We start from the raw sequence: 27,248 nt of genomic DNA, 5'->3' as shown, positions 1-27,248 counted from the left end.
GATTACTTCTAAGTTCTTTTCCGCATCTATTATTTTATTAAAATTTTGAGGGATACTTCGTTCTTTAAAATGTCTCTGTGCCTTGTTTAACTCTTTTTTTGCTAACTTTACATCTTTGACAGACGACGCGAGCACGAATCGCAATCTGTCAACAAAGTTCTAAATGCACATAAAAATAGTCCGCTGTCGAGTTTTAATTTGATTTAGAATGACAAGACATTTCATCGTTCTTTGTAGAACAAACCATGATATCAATACACATTTGTATTTTATTGATCTTTCTAGGGATGTTGCGACTTTAATAATAAATATTCGTGTAGTAATATGCCCTAACTCTTCTGTACGAAAGGAGACCGTAAAGACAGAGCAAACGAAACTTGAGGATGAAGATGAAGGAGATGTGTTGATAAGATCTGATACGTAAAATGCATAAAACTTAAATTTTCTCGGTAAAAAGTCACTTACATATTTCTCTTTCAAAACTGCCATTAAGGAAACACGCATTAAAATACCCGTTTGGAAAAAAAGGGGGAGGGGGAAGGGGGGTCTCAACGGAAGATTCCGGGAACGTGGTTCGGCCTGATATATATATTTAGCCGTCATGTTAAGAATGTAAATTATTTGAATTAATATGGGGAATATTCAAGTTTGTTGAAATTTAAAAAAATAGGCAGGGCAGGAGTTTTGAGTAAAAAAAAAGGCAGGATGACACACTTGCAAAAAAAAAATAAGACAATTTTGGTAAAAAAGTCAGGATAGACTAAAAAAAAAAAAGGCAGGACCAGAGACATATAATACAATGTATCATATGTCTCTGGCAGGACCTAACACAGTGAAAAATAAAAAGGCAGGCAGAGATTACAGCTAAAAAAAAGGCAGGACAAAATTTACCCCCCCCCCCATAAAAATCAAATGGTAGCTAAATGGAGCTACCATTTGATTTTTATGGGGAGGCTGGGATGAAAAATTTTGTCCTGCCTTTTTGTTTTAAATCCCCCCCCCCCCCCCCTAAAAATCAAATGGTAGCTCCCTAAAGCAATTTTTAAAAATCCATATTGCAAAGACACACAAAAAAAAGAAAACCTAAAAAAAGTATGGATGTCAAATGATTGCTTACTCCTTAGAAAAGAAATGCGTTCCCTTGGAAATAAATTAGGTAAAGCCCCTAATTATGATTGACTTATTGCAACTGTAAAAGAGAGTACAATAAGTTGAAAAATAAATTAAAAAAGGATTTTTTTCATTCCTTAATAAAACAAATAAATGAGATAAACCCAAAGAACACCAAAAATTTTTGGGGAAGCATTAAAATAATTACAAAAAAAAGAATAATAATTGCGAGCCTGCTATTTCTGCCAAAGAATGGGACATTCACTATAGAAATTTGCTTGCTTCAAGTAATAATGATACAACTGATACAAATCAAAATATAGAGAACAAAAATCACAACTTTTCTACCGTAATACATCCCTTGATGTCCCTATTACACGTAAAGAAATCAAAGACTGTATTAAGAAGTTAAAAAAGGGAAAATCTGGAGATCCTGATTTGATAATTAATGAATTTCTAAAGGTGTGGTCAAACACTCTAGTTTTACTTTTGACCAAACTTTTTAATAAGATACTTAACTCAGAAAAATTCCCCAAAATTTGGAACATTTCTCTATTGACATCAATTTATAAATCTGGTGACCCATCTAATTGTGGGAACTATAGAGGTATAAGCATAACAAGCTGTCTTGGTAAAGTCTTTACATCCATTTTACAAAAACGACTTAGTGATTTTCTTGAAACACATAATTTATTATTTTCAAATCAAGGTGGTTTTAGAAAAAAATTACAGAACTGTAGATCATGTCTATATTTTAAAAACAATAATAAACAAATATTTGTTTAAATGTAAAAAGAAACTATATGTGTGTTTTGTAGATTTTAAAAAGGCTTTTGACAGTGTCTGGAGATCAGCTCTGTTCTTAAAATTACAAAATAAAGAAATACAAGGCAAATTTTATAATATACTGCATGACATGTACTCTATAATACCTTATATTCATGTAAATATCAAAATATGTTTACCAAGCCTTTTCTTGATAATCAGGGTGTCAAACAAGGTGACAGTTTAAGTCCAATTTTATTTACTGTAAATTCAGAAATTATTGCGAGGTTTTGATTATTGCGAAAAAATGCGACAGACTTGTAAACGCAATAATTTTAACTCGCATTTTAAAATCATTGATATGAATTAAACAGGATTTTTCTCAAAATCATTATAATTAAAATCGCATTTAAGTCTAAAATGACAAAATCGCAATAATAAATGCACGCAATAATTTCTGAATTTTCAGTAATATATATATTTGTTGATGACATAGAAAAATACTTAGATACAAACTTGACTAGTGCAGTAAATTTAAATGGTCAAAAAGTGAACCATTTATTGTATGCTGATGATTTATTATTGATATCGGAATATGCAGATGGTCTCCAGAACTCTCTTGATTCTTTACAAAAACATAGTACTTAATGGAAACTGGACTTGAACCTTAAGAAAACAAAAATTATAATTTTCTCTAAAACTAAAAGTAAATTAAAAAAACGTTTACTTTTATTACAGTTCTAATGCAATTGAAATTGTTGATTGTTATAAATACTTAGAAGTTGATTTTCATAGCTCTGGAAAATTTATACAAGCAGTGTCAAGCCTCTCAGATAAAGCTAAAACAGCATATTTTGCATTGAAGTCAAAACTACCATATAGTGAAAATTTGTCTGTTAAGACTTGGCTCCAGCTTTTTAATTCAATGATAATTCCTATTTTAACTTATGGATCAGAAGTATGGTTATCAGAATTCAAACCAAATTTTGAAGCATTTATAGACAAAAGTAAATTAGACAAAACACAAAACTCCATATTTAAAAACATACTTGTGGTTCATGGAAAGTCTTCCAATCTAGCAGTGCGGTGTGAATTGGGCACTTTACCCATTCGTATTAAATGTTATCAACTTATGTATAAATATTATGAGCGTCTCAGTAATATTGGTGAACAGTCTGGTGGTCCGCATGAAATTTTCAAGGCTGCTTTTGAAGTGGACAAAACTCTCACAAATAGAGAAAATTCATGGTCTTATAAACTATCTGAATTAATGAAATATATTGCAATACCCCTTAAAAAGCATTGTAATAGTAATTTCAAACAGAAACTAGAAGATTTCTACAAAAATAAAATTATATTTGAACTTTCTGAAATAAAAGATGGACACTGTCATGACTGTGGTAAACTTTTATTTTTAAGTAAAATTTAAACAACAAGAATATTTAAATTTTAATATTCCTAAATACCTTTAACCCTTTCCTCCATAATGACGCCTTTTGACACCACCCCCGTTACTCAATAATGACGCCTTTTGACGCCTTTGTAGTACCTCAGTTGAAACACTTTGACTACAAAGTGTCTGCAGTTGACTTAATAAAATTGGTATCCATTATAAAAAGGAATATCATAGGAATATATATATCCGACTCAAATTTATTTGATGAAATAGTTGTTTTTTCGCAATGCCTTAATACTTTAAAGCATATTGTCGTGAATATAGGCCAAGAGACTTTTTATCATTTTCTTATGTAATTGTTTCCCGTACTTTCGCGCACACTATTGTTAATGTAACGTAACGTTATTGTTACGTATGACGTTACGCACGATATTGCGTCCAAATTGGTAACGTCAAAATTCGACGTTTTACGTCGGTAATCGAGTATACTTTGTTCGTTTTGATTGTTATCATTTTTGATCGATATGGATACTTCAAAGTCTTGAATATGTAAAAAATATTTGCTACTGGTAGATACGCAAGCAAATGAACTTTTTGGACTTCTGATTCGGCTTCTGTTGTATTTTTCTTTATATGTATTGTAACTTTTATTTTTTTGCTCTTTTCTTTTCAGTTTCTTTATCTCTTTACAATATTTAATTGTCTCTGTCTCGGATATGAAATTCTTTTGTTCTGTAATTAATATTTTACCTATATATATTTACAAATTACCATATGTTGTTTTTTTTCACTTTAGATAATTATTCATTTTCTATTTGATTATAACTACTTTTATATATTGCAGTTCTTTAATATCGTGGTTTCTATGATTCTATCTATTTTCGAAATTTGTAATTTGGTTATTTTGTTTTGTCCTCTGATCTTAAAACATAAAATCGAACCGTACTTGTTATTTAAAAACAATGAAATATCGTTCACATATCATATGATAATACGAACTGCTTTCAAATTCGATGGCCTAGGAGGATGATTGGCCTAATGAGTTCATATAAAGTGATAAAAAGAAGGTAATTTTAAGACACGCTCGTGGCGAGATTTGTTCGACTCCGATGCTAATCGACAGTTATTGCATGATGTCCGGTTTCTACCTTTGATGACAGATCAATAAAATACAACAAATGTCGCTTATACATGATGTGGTGTTTAACACCAAAACAAAGAACAAACTTTTAGAAATAATTTGAAAATACATATATGTATAGCGTCCCGAATCGAAAACGTTCAAAACGTAAGAAAATTGCTCAGTGGACAAACTTGCAAGACATTTGATTTGTTAAAAAACGAAGTCATTTCGACTTAACAGCTTATCAAAAAGTGTGTTATCGTATTGTGGGGTGAAAGCACAATTTCGAAAAAGCACGTTTTTATATGCTACAAATTGAATATTTAATAAAATGACGTTGAAACTGACAGTGTTTTTGTAAAAAGCGGCGAAATTCGACATTGGACAATCTTGCAAGACATTTTCCCGAGGCCAATGCGTTTTTATTTGTGGTGCGAGTGCTGTAAAATTCTGGATTTGAAATGGTCTATCTAAGCACATTTGTAGGAATAATTTATAAAAACAAAATTTTATATCATCTGATATTTTAAAAAGCGATAAATTTTGATAACTTACCATTTTCAGAAACCTGACAATGGCGAGGATTATTCATTTTTGAAAAAATAAATTTTTACCGTTCGATCAACACAAAAAACAGCAATGGCGTCATAAATTATATTAGACTTTTATCATTCATGCGAATTTTCGCGGATTTTAAACTTTTTATTAGACCACAAAATTCCCGCAAAAGTTATTTTGCGAATAATTTGTTACGTCTGACACGTATATTTTTGACGTTTTGGTAATATTTGTATCATTATTTGAAATTATTATGAAAAGTTAAAGAATATTTTTAATATTTTTGTAAACAGTAATACTTGCCTAATCTACGGATATAAATTTCATAAAGCTGAACTAGTTAGTTTTCATAGAAGAGCTATTTATCAAATTGCTATGTCGCATTTCACGGCATTGACGCAATAACGTGCTTAACATTTATATCTTTCATCTTACGATCATAAAGCATCTAAACTAGCAAGACGTTATTATTCCTCCACAACAAAAGTGAATAACCCTCAAGATATTGGTGCCGTGACGAAAACCACAACTAGAGATGAGTTCGAAACTCAAAACTGTACGATCCGCACATCGGCGAGCAGTAATAAAGCTACTGAAAAAAGCAGACCCGACAGAAGAACCGCATCAAGATGTTATCAACCTCAGATCCATGATGGAGCTCATCAAAACCAAGAAGAAGACATTGTCTGACCTCAATGAGAAGATTCTAGAATCTATTGAAGAAGAAGAAGACCTCGACCAAGAAATTGAAGAAGTTGACAAATACGAGTTAGATATTCAAATTGGAATAACGAAAATTGAGAAGATCCTAAAAGAAGTAAGTTATTCTAAAAATCAATCAGCTCTTAACCCTAATGCATCAGATTTTATATGCAATAACCCCAGCGTGCAAGAACATTCTAACCAGATAATTTTCAACTCAGAGCAAACAAGTCCAAGCCAGTCAAGCATGCCCACCTCCACAGTGTCAAGTCATTATAACAAATTGCCTAAACTCAACTTGCCAACTTTCGGCGGAAATCTACTGGAATGGTCAGCCTTTTGAGATTCCTATAATAATTCCGTACATGAAAATCCTTCATTGGGTGACGTGCAACGATTTAATTATTTAAAATCGCAACTTTATGGAGAAGCTAGCCAGTGTATTTCGGGAATGCAAATGACTAATACAAATTATATTCAAGCAATACAAATTCTACACGAGAGATTTGGCCAACAACACAAAATAGTTAACGCATACATGCAAAATTTGCTAAATTTGCCTGCACCAACGCCCGGAATTAGGGGACTAAAATCGTTCAGTGACACAATAGAAAGTAATATACGTGAACTAGAAGGAATGGGTCGATATCAGGAATCGTATGGAAGCCTATTAATTCCGCTTATACTCAACAAACTGCCATGTTTTGTCAGACAAAATATTACTCGAGACCACGGTAATGATGATTGGGATATTTCAAGTTTACTTATAGCAATAAAGAAAGAAATTTGTATCCAAGAGGCCGCTAACGCCAATCCTATTGAAACCGATATTATCCCCACCGCATCGTTCGTGACAGAAACAACAAATAAAAGATGGAGTTCAACAGGGTCTAAAGAAAGTAACAACAATAGTTCCGTTAAGACTAAAAGGCCGTGTTTGTTTTGTCAAAACCCGCATCACCCAAATGAATGTACGAAGATCACTGATATAAACGCCCGCACCCAAATCGTAAAGGAAAAACGAGTTTGCTTTAACTGTTTCGGTAATCACAAGGTTTCGGAATGCAAGTCAAAATACAGTTGCCGAAATTGCAGTAAGAAACATCACAGTAGCATCTGCCGTAATAATTTACTGAATGAAAACTCCACTTCAAATGAAAATAAAGCCGTAACAAAACCTCTCAACGAAGAGCTACAAAGTACCACAGAAACAAAGAGCGCCCCTATGCATTCTGCCGTTACAGCACATACCGAAATTCTATTGAAAACCGCCGTAGCGCCCGTATTCATTTATTTCTCAAGAACTAGTAGAAAAACTCCATATCAAACCAACTGGTGTAGTAAGCATGCAAATTTCTGCATTTGGCGGGAAAGAAGGTGAGGTACACAACCTAGAGAAAGTGACATTATCGATTGAGACCGAAAGAAAAGAAAGAATTCCAATGGAAGTAATTATTGTCCCAAAAATTGCAGCACCGATACATATGAAGAAACGAGTAAACATTAACAGCTTGCCCTATTTACGAGGATTACAACTTGCCCACCCAGTTACGCAGGATGAAAAGTTTAATATTTCGCTTCTCGTTGGAGCAGATTACTACTGGTCTTTAGTACAAGATGAAATTATTCGAGGTGACGGACCAACAGCTGTTAAATCCAAAATAGGCTATTTGCTATCAGGACCGCTGAACACAGATACTGATAATACACAATGGAACTCTACAATGATGAATGTTTTAGTGGTGCACAAACCCGAGGAGTGCAATTTACAGAAATTTCGGGAAATTGAGTCGAGCGGATTAGAGACGAATTCTGATGAAACCATACAAAATGTACAAAACCTAATGCTTGAGTATCAAAACTGTAGCATAATTTTTAAGGAAAATAAATATGTCGCAAAACTACCTTGGGAACCACCACCACTTCCAAAGGATCGAGTTAAAGACACCCTACCATTTTGCACATCTGGGATAGATTTTACCGGACCTCTACACATCAAGGATACATCTCATCTTTACATGGGAGGATTATTACGACAACAGAGATGCACAACGACAAACACAACGCGAATATTCAACAACTTGATACGATCACAGCAAACAAACTATTTGAGCAGCAAAAGTATGGACTTCTAGAGGACTAATTACCACACGACCAATTGTGAAGTTATATCCATTAGAACTATAGTAACTGTTAAAGGATTTCTGTAAAGGACAGTTAACGCAAAGTGAACTTACAAAAAACGTTCAATGTGATCTATTTATAGAACTTTAATGTTTTGATTATTTATCATTTAAAATAATTTTATTTCTTATGCATTTTGAGGCCCCCAGAATGTCGTGAATATAGGCCAAGAGACTTTAGATCGTTTTCTTATGTAATTGTTTCCCGTACTTTCGCGCACACTATTGTTAATGTAACGTAATGTTATTGTTACGTATATCTTTCATCTTACGATCATAAAGCATCTAAACTAGCAAGACGTTATTATTCCTCCACAACAAAAGTGAATAACCCTCAAGATACATATGTTCAGCATTTTATCAAAAAAATCCTATGCGAATCAAGTATGCAAAAAAAAAAAATTCAATGGAGGAAAGGGTTAATTGAAAAAAACTCACTAAATTAAGAATAATGCACACTCATTAGCAATAGAAACTGGGAGGTATGCAAGACCAAAAATACCATCTAATGAGAGATTTTGTAAATTTTGCACAGGAAAAATTGAAAATGAGATTCATTTCTTGATTGAATGTCTGCAATATAACAAAATTAGATCTAAATATAAATTTAATGATAAGAAGAATAAGAATAAGAATAAGAATATTTTATTTCCAATTAAAGGGCCCTATAAAGAGCTTTCATGACATTTATACATACAAGTACATATGATTAGACATAAATTAGAGACATATAATATAAGAAAACAACATTGTTTAGTACTATTAAAAAAATGCTATAAAAGGCCAGGACAGAACCAGACAATACATTTTAGATCTTTAAAATATACCATTTAAAATCATATACCACTCAAAATATGTATATTTGTGGCTAATTTGTATTCATTATTTTTGAACTTCTCCTTATCTCTAGATTTTTAGATAAATACTTTCCTAAACATTTATACACATTTAAATTTTCTTGTGTAAATAGCCATAAAAACTTTGAAAAATTGTCTAACGATTGAAAATTATTACAATTTAGAGATATTTCAGTAAAAAAATCATTTCTGTTATCAATATATAGTGGACATTCAGTTACAAAGTGTATCTCATCTTCAACTTTATTTAAAGTACAGTATAAACATTTTCTGAGTGTCCTATTCACATAAAGTTTGGCGTATCTATCAGTCTCAATCCTTAATGGATGAGCGCTTATTCTAATTTTACAGATTGATTGTCTTAATCTAAAATCTTTAAGATCCAAATATTTTTCAAAACAAAATAGAGTTTTAAAGGAAAAATAGGTAGTAAGTTTACCTTGATCTGATTGTAAAACTTTATTTCTATTTTCCTTCCAGAATGATATAAATTTAAATAATTTGGATGAAAATTTTACCAAAATGTTAAATCCTATGTCTGAAAAGGAATTTAAATCTATTTGTATGTATATTGAAGAAGCTCTTGATTTGAGAGACCACCATACCGTTTCATCAGATAATAATCCTTGACCATGTTGACAGTAGTTTGTCCATATGCATATATATATATATAAATATCTTATATTGTGTGTTTTAAGTAAATATATGAAAATCTAGAATAATACTGAAATATAAGTCTATGGTATCAATATCAGTTTATAATGTATTTGTATACATAGAATTGGCTTGACTTGTTCCATGAATCTTTATTTCATTTGTGTGTTGTTTTAATATTATTTAAATTATCTGTATTTGGATCACGCCTCTATTGAGCTCTTTCCAATAAAATATTGAATTGAATAGAATAAACAGGAATCTCGGGAGGGGGCACTTCCTATACATATAAGGTGTCAGCTGGGAACAGTATATTTAATACATGTACACATGTTCCCAATGCATAGGCGGATCCTTGCCCCCCCCCCCCCCCCCCTTTCGTGGGAAAAAATTGGTTTATCAGAGGCGGATTTATCATTTAGGAGGGGGCCTTCCCCCCCCCCTTTTTTGGAAAAATTTGGTTACTTAAAGCCTTATATAGGAAATCACTGAAGTGACTGGAGCGGCCCCCTCTTAGGTCAGTCAGTGGGCCCCACTTATGAAAATTTTTGGATCCGCCACTGTTTATATATAGGGAATCATTGAAGCATGACTGTAGCTTAAATTTCACATTATTATACAGTTTTCTATCAGAGGCTTTATTTTGGCTAGCATACCAATTGCTAATATATTTAGTGTTAATTAATTTGCTAGATATGTTCAAAAATTTATATTGTCCGAAATGTTTAATTTCAAAAACTTTTTCTTCTAGCAAATGAGAACTGGCAGAAGAAGTTATGTTAGATTTGTTAAGCTCTTGGCTGCATTTATAAGCATCTTTCAATAGACTGAATTCAGTTGTAAGATTTTCAAATCTATACCAGTATTTTACAATTGACTTTACAATATCATAATGTAAGGGGAAAAGACTGAAGTGGGGACCTCCTCTTAGGCAGTCTATGGGCCCCCTCTTATGAAAATTTCTAGATCCGCCATTGTTTTCTAGTTTAAAAATATGAGAATAGGTGTTGAGAATATTAAGAAATATATTAAGTCAACAAATTAAAAAGAAAATATGGTATACTGTATGATTGCCAATGATTCAAATCTAGTCCCTAGACAATAGACACAATTACATTAGAAATTAACAACTTTAGGTCACTGTATGGCCTTCAACAATGATAAAATTAGAAACTACTATAAGTTACAATAAGGAGGCTCGAGGGAACATGTATAAAAATTTAAGAGAAAAATAAACATTTATTTTTTTATTACAAAGGAGTAGATTCAGTAAGACCCCTTTTTGGCCCCAAAATATAACAATTTTACAAAAAATGTAATCCTTAAGCTATTTATTGGAAAGTAGCATGCTTCTGCTAAATAAATATAGGATGTTTTTGACAATACAATGTATATATATGTCGTGTACAAGTTGCGATTTTGTACAGGTTATAACATGTACAAAAATATTGTACATGTTATAACTTGTATGATGCAAAAATACAAGTTATAACATGTACAAAAGTACCCCATACATGTTATAACCTGTACAAAATATTGCTTAAAAATGGTTTTAACTTGTACAAAATCTAAAATAAATCTTAAAGAAGTAAAATATACATTTAAATTCACCAATGCATAAAGAACAACAATAAATATGCCAGAACGTGTCTTTTTCTGTTAAGGACAATGATCACAAAGTTTCAGAAATATATGTTTCACGAATAATGTTGGCAAAATGTGTTTTCGTGTAATTGTATGTTTTATGCAGTCCATCATGGTTGAAATAAGTGTGAAACTATTTATTAAAAGCTTGCATTCCTCAATGACAATAATATTAGATACTAGTTTCTAAATCCTTCCAACAAATTTAAAGAACGATTCTTTATAATTTTGGGAAATACTCCCCCCTCTCAGGTTTATAACATGCAAAGACTAAAACAATGTCGTATATGCTTACTCTGTCATGTCTGTAAAAGCAAGAGAGAGCTGAAATAGTTTTCATTGCACCAGGCTTCATTATCTATATCTTTGGATCTAGCGGTAACAGGAAAGACATGAACCTCCTGTACGCAGATTCGATTTAGTTTGTAGATAATATGTTACATACAATGATATAGAAGCTACGATTTTTCGTTAAAGTAATATTTAACATTCTTAAAAAGTACCTTTTGCAGATATCAAGCCGATCAGAAAATCGCTAAAAAATCATTTGAATTGTGATTTTCTGACACTGTACGCAGACAAATACCCCCAAATTGGGTCATAAATGCAGTTTAATCTTATCAAAATAGATGTAAGGTGTGTTTATTATTAATGTTCTGAATCACAAATCGACAAGCTTTCATTTAAAACATTACAACTGAAATTTCCATTAGAAATAAAAAAAAGTTAGCAGGGGTGTACTGAAAATTCGACATTTTTGGAAACGATCCATATATCTTAGGACATGTCTTATGATCCTCATATGCCTATTTATGGACTTATCTTTATTTGATGAATTATAATTGTGAGTGTCCACTTTGAAGGCAATAGTAAAATACTTTCATTCTAGTTGACACTAAAAGACATAAGAGGATATCCAGGATAGATGTGTCTATAAATTAAATTGAAAATTGAAATTGGGTATGTGTCTAAAGACAACAACCCGCAAATGTTGTAGACAACATCCAAAGACTACAAATAAATGCTTTCAAAGTAAATGATATATATTTAAAACATTAAAATGACATTCGCCTCATGCAATGATATTATAGTTTAAAAACAAAAAGTGAGTTATAAATTTACATAAGTCATGCTGAAGGCCAACAATGTTGAAGAATAGATCCAAAGATATTGATATAAAGATATATTAGCCTCTTTATTGTTGTTCTTTATGCATTGGTGAATTTAAATGTATATTTTACTTCTTTAAGATTTATTTTAAATTTTGTACAAGTTTAAACCATTTTTAAGCAATATTTTGTACAGGTTATAACATGTATGGGGTACTTTTGTACATGTTATAACTTGTATTTTTGCATCATACAAGTTATAACATGTACAATATTTTTGTACATGTTATAACCTGTACAAAATCGCAACTTGTACACGACATATATATCAGGTACTAGCATCATTAAGTTATGCTAAATTACTGAAATCTTCAAAATTTTAGATTTTTTGGTAAATTTTAGACGGTTTCTGTCTTAAATGAAAGTGTAAATTTTCCCCTTACATTATGATATTGTAATTATGCGTGTTCATTTATAATATTGAAATGTTAATTATACCCCATGCAACCAGTTGCGGAGGGTATAATGTTTTTGACCTGTTCGTCCGTCCGTCAGTCCTGTTTCTTGTCATCACAACTCCTTTCAAACCACACAACAGAATTTCATGAAACCTTTTCAGATAATAAGGACATACTATGAAGTTGTGCATATCGACGGGAAATTGCAATTCAATTTATTTTCTAGGAGTTACGCCCCTTTGAACTTATTTACTTTAATGTACTACTGCAACAGTTTGTCATCTCATCTACTCTCAAAAACCACACAACAAAATTTCATGAAACCTTTTCAGAAAATAAGGACATACTATGTAGTTGTGCATATCAACGGGAAATTGCGATTCATTTTTTTTCCTAGGAGTTTCGCCCCTTTGAACTTATTTACTTCAATGTTCTACTGCAACAGTTTGTTATGGCAACTCCTCTCAAACCACACAACAGAATTTCACAAAACCTTTTCAGATAATAAGGACATACGATGTAGTTCTGCATATTGACGGGAAATTGTGATTCAATTTTTTTTCTAGGAGTTACACCCCTTTGAACTTATTTGCTTCAATGTACTTCTGCAACAGTTTGTCATCTCAACTCCTCTGAAACCACACAACAGAATTTCATGAAATTTTGTAGATAATAAGGACAAACTATTTAGATGTGCATATTGGCATGAAATTAATTTTTCTTATACAATTTTTTTTTTCTTACACTAATTTAATTTCTCCAATGACAATGTGGGGATGTGGGGTATGTGAGTGTGCTCACTAAGGTTTTTTAATTGTATTTAATGATAATACATAATATATATATATATACATGTAAAGGTTGAGGATGAACACAGATGCGGCCACTTTCATTTTTTGACAAAAACCATCAGAAAAGTGACATTTTTTGGCAAATTCAATAGATTTTTCATACAAAAGCTTGAATCTGAGCGTTTTTAATGACTAAGTCAGTCAAAATCTTTCACATCAACTAATTGAATCAATTGAAATAGACAGTTAAGAGTTTAAAAAGTGTCCAAAATCTTTCGTTAGATGAATTTGAAATTTGAGGCCAAAATCGGAACCTTACCTACTCCTTTTATTTGTTACCTTAAGTAGTTGATACTTTATCATATGGTACAAAAATAATTTAAAAAAAACAATTTTTGATGGCCTCAGATGAATTGTAAAATGTAGATATCATTAAAATTGCTCAAAATTATCTCCCTTTGGTATAAAAATGCCATTTTTGGAACTCATCCGTGACCTTTATTTTATATTATTATTTTCAATGAAGCTGTTCTTAAACTAAACTATTGTAAAATTTGAGCGATTTCTGTAATTAAGTTCTCTTATTTCGGTATTACCTCTATTTCTGCTATTAGTTCAACAGAAAAAAGGTACCTTTACAAAAATGTATGTTTCTTTCGAAGGCAGGTTGTGAACAGTGACTCCATTTTTTTTTATTAAGTATAAGATTTAAGTACGTTTATCATTTTTACAGAAACAATTTTTCCTTGTAGATGTTGCAGATACATTCATACAAATGATGTTGAAGAAACAAAGAGAAAAGGAACTTGGACTGTACCAGTTTGTTTGCAGCTTCTAAGGTGAAGTATACTTATTTAAATGTTTTGTAAAAATAAGAAGATGTGGTATGATTGTAAATGAAACAACTTTCCATGAGAGACCAGTGAGACAAAAATTAACAACCATAGGTAACTGTACATCCTTCAACAATGAGCTATACAACGTCAAGGACTTGAAATTACCAATGAACAACTTAGGGCCTGATTTATTAACAAAACATTGAACGATAAACTGTTATGATATACAGCAACAAACTACTGAATTACAAGCTCCTGAATTGAGACAGACACATGGAGTTTGTAAAACATTAAAAATGGTTGCTGGCACGAAACCCTCCTTCTAACCTATGACAGTGGTGCAACATTTCAACTAGTAAACTATAAAAATCATTTGAAAAAGGCTTAATTCTAAGATCAATACAAAGTCAAAGCACAATAAAAAATCCTAAAACAAAAACACATGAAATACACATCTGAGATTTATAGCAGTTACTGAAAGCATGTTCTAATAATCAATATTTTATCCTTGTCCTTACACAATGGGCTGAATTTCTCTTAAGGGCATACCGTACAGTTTTGATCCTGTATTTACAAGTTCGTGAAAATTTGCATATAGGCTATTTTTTACCTAATTAAATCAAATATGTAATAAAAAATATACCTTCATGTGCTACTTTTTGAGAAAAATGAGGTCGAAATTTTGTATATTTGCTCAAAATTCAGATATGTGGCCGTATTTTCTTTTTTCGAAAAAAAGACATAATTTTTTTGTTATAAAAGATAAACACAAATTGTTTTTTTGTTAAAGTCATATGAAACAATGAGTGGTGAAAAATAATGTTTGTCCAATTCTTGAACCAATGGATGTATACATTCATAAACTTAGGCCGTGTTCACATTGACCTAAATTCGGTGTTGTGTTAGTGTAACTCACACATAAACTAAACACAATTGCGTTCCCATTGATAAAACTCAATGTTTACATGTAGTTTAAATCATGTTTTATCTACACACAGTCGATAGTCAATGTAGGCCTTGTGTAGTTTAAGTGTACACAAAACTAGGCATTTAGGACATTAGTTTTACCGTGTATATATTTAAAGAGGAAACTATTTTTGAGTAAAATTGATATTTTTGATAATTATTAGTATAGTTCCTTACAGAAATTGTTGTCTAAATTTTACAGATTTTTTTTTGTTAAAAAAAAATTAACGTACTTTATTAACCCCTGATTAAGACTAAAAACAGCATCATTGCCGAACCCATAAGGCAGCAACCAATTGATTTTCAAGGGGGGACTATTATAGTTGAGTATAAAACATGAAGGCATGGGGGTGGGGCTATTAAAGTTGAGTATAAAACATAAAGGCAGGGGGGTGGGGGGTAGTGTGGGTGAGCTATGGATTTTGTTTTGGAAACAAAAAATGTTTCCAGTTTTTGGCCCTGAAAAAAAATTTGTTTGTTTCACCCTCAGCTGCCACTATAATTCATTTGAAAAGGTCCTCCCGAATCGACTTGACGTATATATACATAGAAATATTTGCCACTGGTCTTTACTCAAACAACGATTCACGCATAAATGCATGACTAAAAACAGTGTGGGGTAAATGATATATTTGTCTACTATCTCAGATCCGTTAAATAACACTTAAAATAAATTTAAAAAAACGTTACCCTATTCTTTTACCAAATACTCCTTAGAGAAGAAATACCATTTGAAACAAACAGAAAAGATAAAAATTTAGAGATCCCTAATAACTCAATCCTTTTTTTCGGCTGTAAGCACGCTGCTGCAGCTAACGTTTTCTAGTGCGTAATCGAGACATCTCTAGTATATTAAAACTACTGCAAATTATAAAAATGGCTTTCATAAAGTAGTAACCACTTAACTTAAAAAGGGGGAGGGTTATTTTTTTTTATCTGAGTAAGATTTTTTTTTCGCGTGTACGTTTTTATTCCTTTTTTTTCGATGCTGGTGATCAAATACATTTTTTTTTCAATATTTAACACTATAATGTATGGGGAAACTCTTTGATTCAGAATATTTCTTTTATCATCTGTATGATCATTTTTTTTTTTATCAAATTGGGGATCGGAATATTTCCATTCCCACCCCACCCCCTTTTGAAGTCAAATGGTTGTTCCCTTACCGCTAGAAAAATTGTCCCAAAATTTTGAATTCAGTTCTACGTAATGAACATTTAAATGACACATAGTCTACAAGTGAGAACAAATCTTATGTACAGATAGCTAAACAAGGTGTATAGATGTGAACAAATGTAATGTGAAACCAGTGCACACTACACTAAACTAATTGTAAACATGTTTACTCTACACGGCGTTTGGTGTGAACACGGCCTAAGTCCTATGTGCAGGATTTTATCATTATTTTCGCAAAAATATCATATAATCGCCAATTTTTATTTCTCTCTGTTATGATTGAACAAATATTCAATTTTATCATCTCATTAAATGCCGTGATTTGAAGCCGAGTTTAACCGATTGTCACCTTATAGTAAACAAATCACAAAAAGCATGGGTATTGAGCAAGTGTTTAACATGTATAATCAGATATTTGTTTATTTCAATGACAGATCCCTGCGTATTGTGGTCACCGGATTTTTACGAGGAGGGTTACACTCGGGTCACTATGCATACTGAAAATATGTCGGCAAATTGCTTGCTGGCAGCAAGCAATTAAAAATAAGTACTCTTCTTCTAAATGTGGACAAATTAAAGAATTTTCATCAGAAAAAAGTATATGTACATAAGTTGTTTAATGAAAACTAACCATTTAGTTATAAAAAACATATGCATATTTTTTAATTTGAGGTTTCTTATGACTTTAAATAATTGGTAATTTCTGTATTTTTTAAGTATCCTAAAAAATTAAGCATTTTTTATTCCGAGATTACTCGTATTTATCAAATGTTCATGAATTGAGGAAAAACATGTCATTTTTGGCTTTATGTTTATCAAAATTAAAAAAAATCCTTTATTTACAGTTTTATAAAATTTGGGTCACATAATCTCCCTGCAAATTGAAAGTCATACAAATTGCTGTTTTGAAACATGAACTCGTTTTCAAATGAATTCAGTTTGAATGATAAAAATCAGTCGAAAAATGCATTTTTCTCTGGTATGTTAAAGTTTGATGTCGCGAAAATAACATTTTGCATTAGCAACGTCATTACCTCCTCTGTAACTGTATAGTATGCCCTTAAAAGCTAACCTAGACCTATAAATGAATGATTATAGCCATCACTTGATGTCATCTAAACAAATAATATATAGATGGAGAGAAATTTTAGTTTAAGTCACAAAAATTATCAACAAGAAAAGATCGTCAAATAAGTATCATGAATGGTTGAAATTGTCAGTCAACTCCTAATTATTTAATAAATTAGCCACAGAGTTTTTTGTAAGGTCTAGTTTTAATTAGGATTTTATTGTAGATAAAGGAGGTAAATTTCCTCTGTTGACAAAAAAATGGTTGAGGAGTCGGAAAGTTTGACTGAAGATTAAGGATATCAAATGAAGGTAAACATAAATTTAAAGTAATGTTTATATTTGTATTAATACATGTACCTCGAGTATGCATCAAAGATGTATTGGGTAAGATGGTAATAACTGTATGTGAAACAATAAAATTTGTTTAAAGTGGGCAGTACATGTATACTAAAACATACCATCAACATTAGCACAACTAAAAATGCAATCATAAAAGCATCTGCAAAGTTTCATAGAAATCTGTGAAAGTATGACACAGTATCCATGGTATCAGTTATTTGATGTCCATGTCATTCAAGGTGGATATTGTGTCATTGGCAATAGACAAATTTCCTATTTACATGTACCCACTTTAATCGGAACAAATTTGAGGGAAGTTAACTGTTTAATGCATATGCCATTATGTTTTCTATACATGACTAAATCATCAGAAAACAGTAAACCTTCCGCCAAAATTGCACCATTTATATTTTTGAATTTACTTCTTTCGGGTGTTTGTAGTGACAGAGTACCAAGATGTCTTACCACAGAGAAGGTATTAAAACCTGTTGAAAAAACATAGAATCCGAGTCAAAAGTTGATAATGTGAAAATAGACTATTATACCACATCATCTTATTGTCGAGCCTGCAACTTTTGTTGCAGAAAGCTCGACATATATATAATGTTCTGGGGGCCAGCAGCGGAGTTAGCTGAATTCTTAAAAGCTTTATATTTTAGAAGGATGAAGACCTGGATGCTTCATACTTTGAATATATATACCAAAATGCCTCAGGTTACCAAGTTTCTCTCAGTCACATGTCTAATGTCCTTGACCTAATTTTCATGGTTGAGTGTCTACTTGAAAAAAAAGTTAAGATTTTTATACGACTGCAAAAATTCAAAATTTTGGTCGTATATTGGTATGAGGTTGGCGTCGTGTCGTTGTCATCCGAAGACATTTGGTTTTCACACTATAACTAGTATAAGTAAATAGAAACCTATGAAATTTAAACACAAGGTTAAAGACTAGAAAAGGAAGTTTCAAATTGATTTTGGGAGTTTTGGTCCCAACAGATTAGGAGTTAGGGGCCAAAAAGGGCCCAAATAAGCATTTTTCTTGGTTTTTGCACAATAACTTTAATAGTATAAGTGAATAGAAATCTATGAAATTTTAACACAAAGTTTATGACCACAAAAGGAAGGTTGTTATTGATTTTGGGAGTTTTGGTCCCAAACAGTTAAGGAATGAGGGTCTATAAAAGGGTCCAAAATTAAACTTTGTTTGATTTCATCAAAAAATGAATTATTTGGGTTCTTGTATATATGTCAAATCTAACCGTGTATTTAGGGTGCAATCAACAGTTTTTTTCTATGACGTCATATTTTGAGGGATCATCTATAATTGACCCTGAGTGGTGTTAATGTTAATGAAGATACTTGTATAAAACTAGATATCTTAGAATCAGAATTTTCTCTAGTTTATAATGAAATAAAAATAAATTGTACTTTTAATAGTACCAAAAAGTTTTATCCAGAGAAAATGGGAAAAACATTGCCTAATCTATGCATAAAAAACATGAAATCAAGCCATGTGCACACCTATGCAGACATGATACATGCACATTTTTCATATTCAAAACAGTATGAATTTCATAGGTTTTTACCTGGTCTTTCTAAAAATTTATGCTTCAGGCTATGTTCGCCTGCTTCGAAAAGAGATACAGTGGGTGCAAATAAGTTTTGCACTTTTCACTGCCAAAAAAACAGGATGTTTACAGTTTGTCTCCCCTTAAAACGTGTGTATTTAATCTAATTTTTAAAAATTATTTTAATCATTCAACCTGTTTTAATTGAAGCTAATTAACTTAATTTTACAATTAAATATAAAAAACATGATACTTTTTTACCAATTATGTTGATAAAAAGGGACTTCCCTCCAAGTCTATTTTTAGTCGGGGGAATTACCCCTAGTTTTTTATACGAAACTGTTTATAGCACCCTTAGATTTTTAATTTTTGGTCCTGTTTTCAAATTGGTCTACATTAAGGTACAAAGGGTCCAAAATTAAACTTTGTTTGATTTTAACAAAAGTTGAATTCTTGGACTTCTTTGATGCTGAATCTAAACATGTACTTAGATTTTTGATTATGGACTGTTGGTCCAAATCGGGTTCAAATTAAACTTTGTTTGATTTCAACAAAAATGGGGTTCTTTGATATGCTGAATCTAACCGTGTATTTAGATTTTTAATATTTGGGCCCGGTTATCAAATTGATCCACATGGACATGCTTGAGGTCTAAAGGGTCTAAAATTGCACATTATTTGATTTCATCAAAAATTGAATTCTTGGGGTTCTATGATCATGATGATATGCTGAATCTAACCATGTATTTATATTTTGGATGTTTGACCATAATAGGTAAATGTCCAATTTAAAATTTATAATTTTTTTTCTCGCCTTGACGGAGTAAAAAAATGAGACATAGGTATGGTGTTCCCTGTGGCGGCAGCATCAACAATGTATTAGTTTGTGATTAGGTCAATTTATGGTGAACCACTAGTGGTAGGTCAATGATGTTTGGTATGCAGTTGCATAAGCATTGGCATATCTCATTTTCATGGAGATTTTTTTGACTCCGCCTCCTTAGTCATGGTCTATAGACTTTGATAATTTTGCTAAGTTAATATGTATTAGTTTGTGATAAGGTCAGTTCAAGGGGAACCTTTAGTGGTAGGCCAATGTTAACTTTATTGGTGTTCAGTTTTATAAACATTAGCACATCTCATTTCCATGGAGAATATTTGGCCCTGCCCCCTCAGTCATGGTCTATTGACTTTGAAACTTTTGCTTAGTTTACATGTATTAGTTTGTGATAATATCAGTTTAAGATGAACTGCTAATGTTAAGTCAATGATATTTGGTATGCAAATTTATTGTCATTTGAAAGTGCTGTTTTCATGGAGATTATATAGCCCCACCCCTGATCATGGTTCATTGACTTTGAAACTTTTACATAGTTTAAAAGTTAATGTTTGTGTTTAGGTTCGTTTAAAGGGAACTACTTATTATGAGTCAATGGTAATTGGTATGCAGTTGTATTATATTTATCATTGGCACATCTCATTCCATGGAGATTGTTTAGCCATGTACCTTCAGTCATTGTTCATAGACTTTGAATATTTGCATAACTTACATGTTAAAATATTGCTATTTAATTTCAACATTGCATTATCAAAATTACATGAATATTTGCATAACTTACATGTTAAAATATTGCTATTTAATTTCAACATTGCATAATCAAAATTACATGAATATTTGCATAACTTACATGTTAAAATATTGCTATTTAATTTCAACATTGCATAATCAAAATTACAAAAAGGGGATACATATCTCTGTGATAACAGTTTATTAAAGTGTAAGTTTTTAGACCACATTCATTCTGTGTCAGAAACCTATCTTGTGTCAACTATTTAATCACAATCCAAATTCAGAGTTGTATCAAGCTTAAATGTTGTGTCCATACTTGCCCCAACTGTTCAGGGTTCGACCTCTGTGGTCCTATAAAGCTGTGCCCTGCGGAGCATCTGGTTTGTAAAGTGAAATTCTCTCTTATTATAAGTAATAGGATAACTATATTTGGTATGTGAGTACCTTGCAAGGTCCTCATGGCTGTCATACAGTTTTCACTTGACCTCGACCTCCTTTCATGGATCAGTGAACAAGGTTAAGTTTTGGTGGTCAACATCAAGTCCATATTTCAGATACTAAAAGCAATACGTCTAGTATATTTGGTGTATGGAGGACTGTAAGGTGTACATGTCCAACTGGCAGGTGTCATCTGACCTTGACCTCATTTCCATGGTTCAGTAATTATAGTTGAGTTTTTTGTGGGTTTTTTTCTGTTTTTCATATACTATTTGCAATAGGTCTAATATATTTGGTGTATGGAAATAATAACAGAATGATTGTTAGGTGTACATTTCTAGCTGGTATGTGTCATCTGCCCTTGACCTCATTTTCATGGTCAGTGGTCAAAGTTAAGTTTTTGAGTTTTTGTCTTTTTATCTAATACTATATGCAATAAGTCTACTGCTATAATAACATGAATAACTATATTAGGTGTATGGAAATATATTAGTTGTATGGAAGAATAATTAGCTGTATAGATGTGTGCCTTGTATGGTTCATCTCACCTTGCCTGTCCTTGGCCTCATTTTCATGGTTTAGTGGTCAATTTTTAGTTTTTTTGGTTAATGTTAAGGTTATGTTTCAATTGTAATAAAGCTTTATTTTAAGGACTACAAAAGAAGGCGAGACATTTCAGCGTGTGCACTCTTGGTTTTATATTAAACCCTAGAAAGAAGCTACAGATTAATGTTAACTGCAAAAATACTAAAATCCTTTATTAATTAGATCATGTAGATACAGGAAATGAAAATATTTTGAAATTTTTTATCATAAAAATGGTTATGCTTATATATATTCAAGTTTCACTAAATTCCAAGAAGGGTTTCCACAAATAACAATGACTGATTTTCAAAATGATCATCATGTAAAAATGAAGAGATGTGCTAAGATTGCCCATGAAAACTATCTTTATGAACAATGACAGTTCAGTGGTTTGCTTTCAGCCTTTAGCAAAAATAATTACCATATATATTGTAATAAGCTATAAATAAAAGCCCCCCCCATTGTAAAATGTTAAACAATTAAAAAGTAAAAAAACAGCGTCCTGATCTTTATAAGTTCGAAGAATAAAATTGAGTCATATTATGGTATGATGTTGTTGTTAGCGATGTATGTTGACACATATGGTTTACCGATAATTATATAGTTTAAGCGAATGGATATCCATGAAATTTTACACAAGGTTTAATACCAAAAAGGAAGGTTGGGTTGATTTTTGGGGTGATGGTACCAACAGTTTAGAAATTAGGGGCAAAAAAGAAGCATTTTTGTAGTTTCCAGACATTAACTTGTGTGCCAGTGTACTAATCTCTCTGAAATTGTTCTTCAAGGTTCCATATCACAAAGCGTAGACTGGAATTGTTTAAAGGGATAATTGCCTCAAACGTTCAGGAAATAGGGGGTCAAAAACAAGCATTTTTCTAATTTTTTGTTTAAGTGTATGGATTTCTTTAAAATTGTACTGCAAAGTACCATACCACAAAGGAAAAGGGGTTTTGGGGTAATTACTGAAAGGGGGTTGAAAAAAATTGGGGGAAGGTTTTTTTTTTTTCTCATAATTTTGATCAAAATCCAAATACAGACAGTCTATCAAGCTTGAATATTGTGTCCAAACATGCACCAACTGGTCAGTCAAATAACAAGGCTGCGCTGCACATCATTTTCTTAATCATATTAATCTGACATGTTAAAGTTTGTACATTATGAAGTTACTAACCTGTTGATTTTGTGTATTTCAGATTATTATTGAAAAAAGAGCACTTTGAAGTACTAGGAGAATTTGAAAACATCTTGGTGAAATAGTCTGACTGATTATGACAGAACATCAAAAGAAATGACGAAAAATTACACATCTTATCAAAATAGTACTACTAGAAACTAAAAGCTACTTGCAATTTTCACTGGTTTTGAGATCAGTAACAGTCTGACAAGGAAAGAATTTAATGAACATGATTATGATGCCTCTTGATAAATATAAAAACATATTGACTGTAAAATAATTACCAGTTACCAATTATATCTGTTGTTTACAAAATTTGTTATTTGGAAATATCTGTTGAATGTTTTGAAATTAAAATGTGTTAACTTAAATGATTTAAGAATTGAAGTCTTTAAATGAGACAAAAGCAAGGATACATGGAATGATTGCAATTGAGACATCTACTAGCCCTGCATAATAGGGTACTGATGTAAACAAGTACAGGTCACCTGAAGTCTTCAACAATAAGCAAAAGCCTTAATTTAAAGATCATTATACATGGGCTTATTAAGTCCCAAGATAATGGTATCTACATCATTTGCTGTCAAATTTTTGTTTGTATGTTTCTGATGAAGGTTAATTAAAATAAGCCCAGCACACCTAATGTGTGAACTGTTTTCTTTTAATTTCAAAAGAGAAAGCTAATAGACAAATTTAAGCAAAAAACAAAAAAAAGGGAAATCCATTTAATATGGCAGACAGCAACCAAACACAACCAGTTGACATAATGAACATGTTTTTGAGTGCTTAAACTGCACTATAACATTAGAGACAAAAACATCTTATATAATGCTGGATTACACAAAAGTGTTTAAATCATCTGCTCTTCTCTGGTGTTTAAAAACTGAACAGATTTGGTGTCATAATATGTCAGTAACATGGGTTAGAATTCCGGCATGGGAAGAACAAAAAAATTGCGAAAGCAAACTTACAGATCTTACATTTTTGGGTTGATGTTTTGACGACTTGCATGTACATGTACAATATATACAAAAAGTTAGCTGCTATTGAGACAAAGGCAAAAATCATAGTGCAACAAATAAAATTGAGAAAGGAAATGGTGAATATGTCAAAGCGACAACCACCCGACCATAGAGCAAACAACAGCCGAAGGAAACCAATGGGTCTTCAATGTAGCAAGAATTCCCACACCCGTAGGTGTCCTTCAGCTGGCCCCTAAAATATGCATAATAGTACAGTGATAATGGATGTCATACTAAACTCCGAATTATACACAAGAAATTAAAATTTAAAATCATACAAGACTAACAAAGGCCAGAGGCTCCTGACTTGGGACAGGCGCAAAATTGCGGCGGGGTTAAACATGTTTATGAGATCTCAACCCTACCCCTATACCTCTAGCCAATGTAGAAAAGTAAAAGAATAACAATACGCACATTAAAATTCAGTTCAAGAGAAGTCCGAGTCCAATGTCAAAAGATGTAACAAAAGAAAATAAATAAAATGACAATAATACATAAATAACAACAGACTACTAGCAGTTAACTGACATGCCAGCTCCAGACCTCAATTAAACTGATTAAACATGTTTATTACAGATATAATAACAATAAACTAAAATAACACTTACCACTACTAAATGATTAGGAACTTTCAGGAACTAATTGCAGCTACTGTCCAGGTTATGTTAAACAAATTTTCAGCTCCAACTGATTGTTCAGTGAAGAGTTTTTATCATTTAAATAAAATGTGAACACATTCTAATCTTTTGGCAGACGTGAATATTCTCATGTGGCATTTATACCTATATGCAAGGATACCTATATCTAGTGGTGATGAAACAGTGATAATTAACCATTTTTTTCTTCTTTTTGTTTAATTTTGCAAAAAAAAAATGGAATTTAAACTTTTTTCAGCATTTTGGAAAAAAATAATTTTATTAATTTTCATGTTTTTTTCATTCATTTTAAAAGAATTTTTTTTTTAAATATTTAATTTTTTTTTAATTTGAAAAATTTGATTTTTTTGAAATATTTTGCATTTATAAATTTTTTAAACTTTAAAAAAGTTAATTTTAGTTGCCTTCGTCCATGCAAGCATGGACTAAGTTAGCCTTGGTTGCCTTCGTCCATGCATGCATGGATTCAGTCTGATGTGTTAGTCCATGCAAGCATGAACTAAGTTAGGGTTAGTTGCCTTAGTGCATGCATGCATGGACTAAGTCTGTTGTGTTAGTCCATGCATGCATGGACTAAGTTAACGTTAGTTACCTTCGTCCATGCATGCATGGAGTAAGCTTAGTTTCTAAGTTTTCATGTTTACAAATCATGAAAAGGTTTAGCCATACTATCAAGTTTTGCAATTTATTTCCTAAGGTAAGTTATAATGCACAATATGTATGTAAAACTTAAGTAATAGGTTGAATATGAAAAAAAACAACTAAACAGAAAAAAAAGGTAATTACATCAAATTAAAAAATAATTGAACTAACACCATGAAATTAAGAGGTAAGAAGAAATGGAGGTTTTCTAGAATTGATGTTGATTTCCAGTTTTATTTAATACCTTGTTTATATAGTAATGTTTCTCACTCGGAACTATGTTGTGTACCTTCGAGGTTGAAAGGGGCAACTGCTTTGAAAAAAGGTTCTTCGTGATTGCTTCTAATTATTTAAGGCAGGGTCCGGACAAAATGAAAGCATGGCTGAGATGATTCCTAGGCACAAGAACGCAATTTGATTGAAATAATAGAAGCCTTACTGTATGTGAATTGAATACAAATTTAAATTAAATAAACTCTTTGTCAACATATTTGCCTGTTGTCTGATTAATAGTACTACGAAATGTTTGCATTATGTTGTACAAGAAGAGGGACGAAAGATTCCAAAGGGACAGTCAAACTCATAAATCTAAAACAAACTGACAACGCCATGGCTAAAAATGAAAAAGACAAACAGAAAATCAATAGTACATGACACATCATAGAAAACTAAAGAATAACAACACGAACCCTACCAAAAACTAGGGGTGATCTCAGGTGCTCCGGAAGGGTAAGCAGATCCTGCTCCACATGCGGCACCCGTCGTGTTGCTTATGTGATTACAAATCCGGTAAATAGTCTAATTCGGATGGTCAAATTCATGAAAGGGAAGGGGATTGTAGTTACGACGTAAGGAACATATCCGATATCATTTGTGAAACTGTTATTCCATAACGGTCAACCAACTCGTGATGGCGTCCGTAAAATTTACGAAGGGATGATTTCAACTTCACCATTTGGAACTCTATGTTTAATAGCTTCCTTGTGAGCAGTAACCCTCTATCAAGAAAATCATGATAGGAAATGCAAGCACGGGAATATCGTATCAATTGGGAGATATATACCCCGTATGCAGGTGCTGCTGGAATGTTGCTACTTGGAAATGGAAAGTTCACAATTGGAAAACTGAAATCATCTCTTTTGTCTTCAACCGACCCTCATTGTCAATTTCTAGATGTAAGTCAAGATATGAAGCCGACTTAACTGTATCTGTAGTATCCTTTATCTCCAATTCGATGGGATAGATGCGTTCCACATAGTCACCAAATTTTGAATTGGTTAGTGAAAGAACGTCATCTATATAGCGGAAAGTATAGTTAAAGGATATTGCTAACTTCTTATCTTTCCTCCTAAGAACCTGCATGAAGTCAGCCTCATAATAATAAATTAATAATAAAAATTAGCAAGTAGAGGGGCACAGTTTGTTCCCATTGGGATGCCGACAGTCTGTTGAAAAACACGTCCTCCGAACGTAACAAATATGTTGCCAATCAAGAAAATGTCAAGTAAATGAGACATTTTAATAACTTTCTCAGTTTTGATCAATGATAGTACATCGTGCATTTGGTATGATTGTCCCTTGTCTTATTTAGATGAGCGAATGCATATGAAATCTATTGGATACTTGTGGTCGTTCAACTCTGGGGTTGTCATGAGTAAACCAAATATAAATACAATACGAAATTGCTGATTCACATTTAAAATGTTTAACTAATGAAGCCAGTGATTGCCTTTTGAACGAAATTTTCCGGCTTTCTTTTTAATAATTTTTGGGTAATCGAATGACATATAAAAATATTGCATCATTCTCAAATATAAATATAGTGATTCTTTAGTTTGAAAAAGTGCTTTAAAT

At 31.9% G+C, this 27,248-nt stretch overlaps 1 protein-coding gene and 2 long non-coding RNA genes across 4 annotated transcripts in view; 1 reads left to right on the top strand and 2 right to left on the bottom strand.

Annotated features, from left to right (window-relative positions):
* Positions 1–19,438, bottom strand: part of LOC134707542 (uncharacterized) — a 36,029-nt gene extending 16,591 nt beyond the window's left edge. The window contains exon 1 of the long non-coding RNA XR_010105726.1: positions 19,324–19,438. This is a non-coding gene — a long non-coding RNA (uncharacterized LOC134707542). The remainder of the gene's footprint in view (positions 1–19,323) is intronic.
* Positions 1–27,248, bottom strand: part of LOC134705231 (perlucin-like protein) — a 54,548-nt gene that overhangs the window by 21,364 nt on the left and 5,936 nt on the right. The gene's annotated exons all lie outside the window — the stretch shown is intronic.
* LOC134707540 (uncharacterized) lies at positions 344–23,448 on the top strand. 2 transcript variants are annotated; one of them, XR_010105724.1, is made up of 4 exons: positions 344–449; positions 14,103–14,189; positions 17,624–17,708; positions 23,094–23,448. It is a non-coding gene; the product is annotated as an uncharacterized LOC134707540 (long non-coding RNA). The 2 variants fall into 2 exon arrangements; XR_010105725.1 differs by having other exon boundaries at positions 398–420.

Source organism: Mytilus trossulus, chromosome 2 (genome assembly GCF_036588685.1).
Source record: "Mytilus trossulus isolate FHL-02 chromosome 2, PNRI_Mtr1.1.1.hap1, whole genome shotgun sequence".
Classification (NCBI taxonomy): Eukaryota; Metazoa; Mollusca; class Bivalvia; order Mytilida; family Mytilidae; genus Mytilus; species Mytilus trossulus.
The sequence above is the reverse complement of the archived record's forward strand: the minus strand, read 5'-3'. Positions and strand labels throughout refer to the sequence as shown.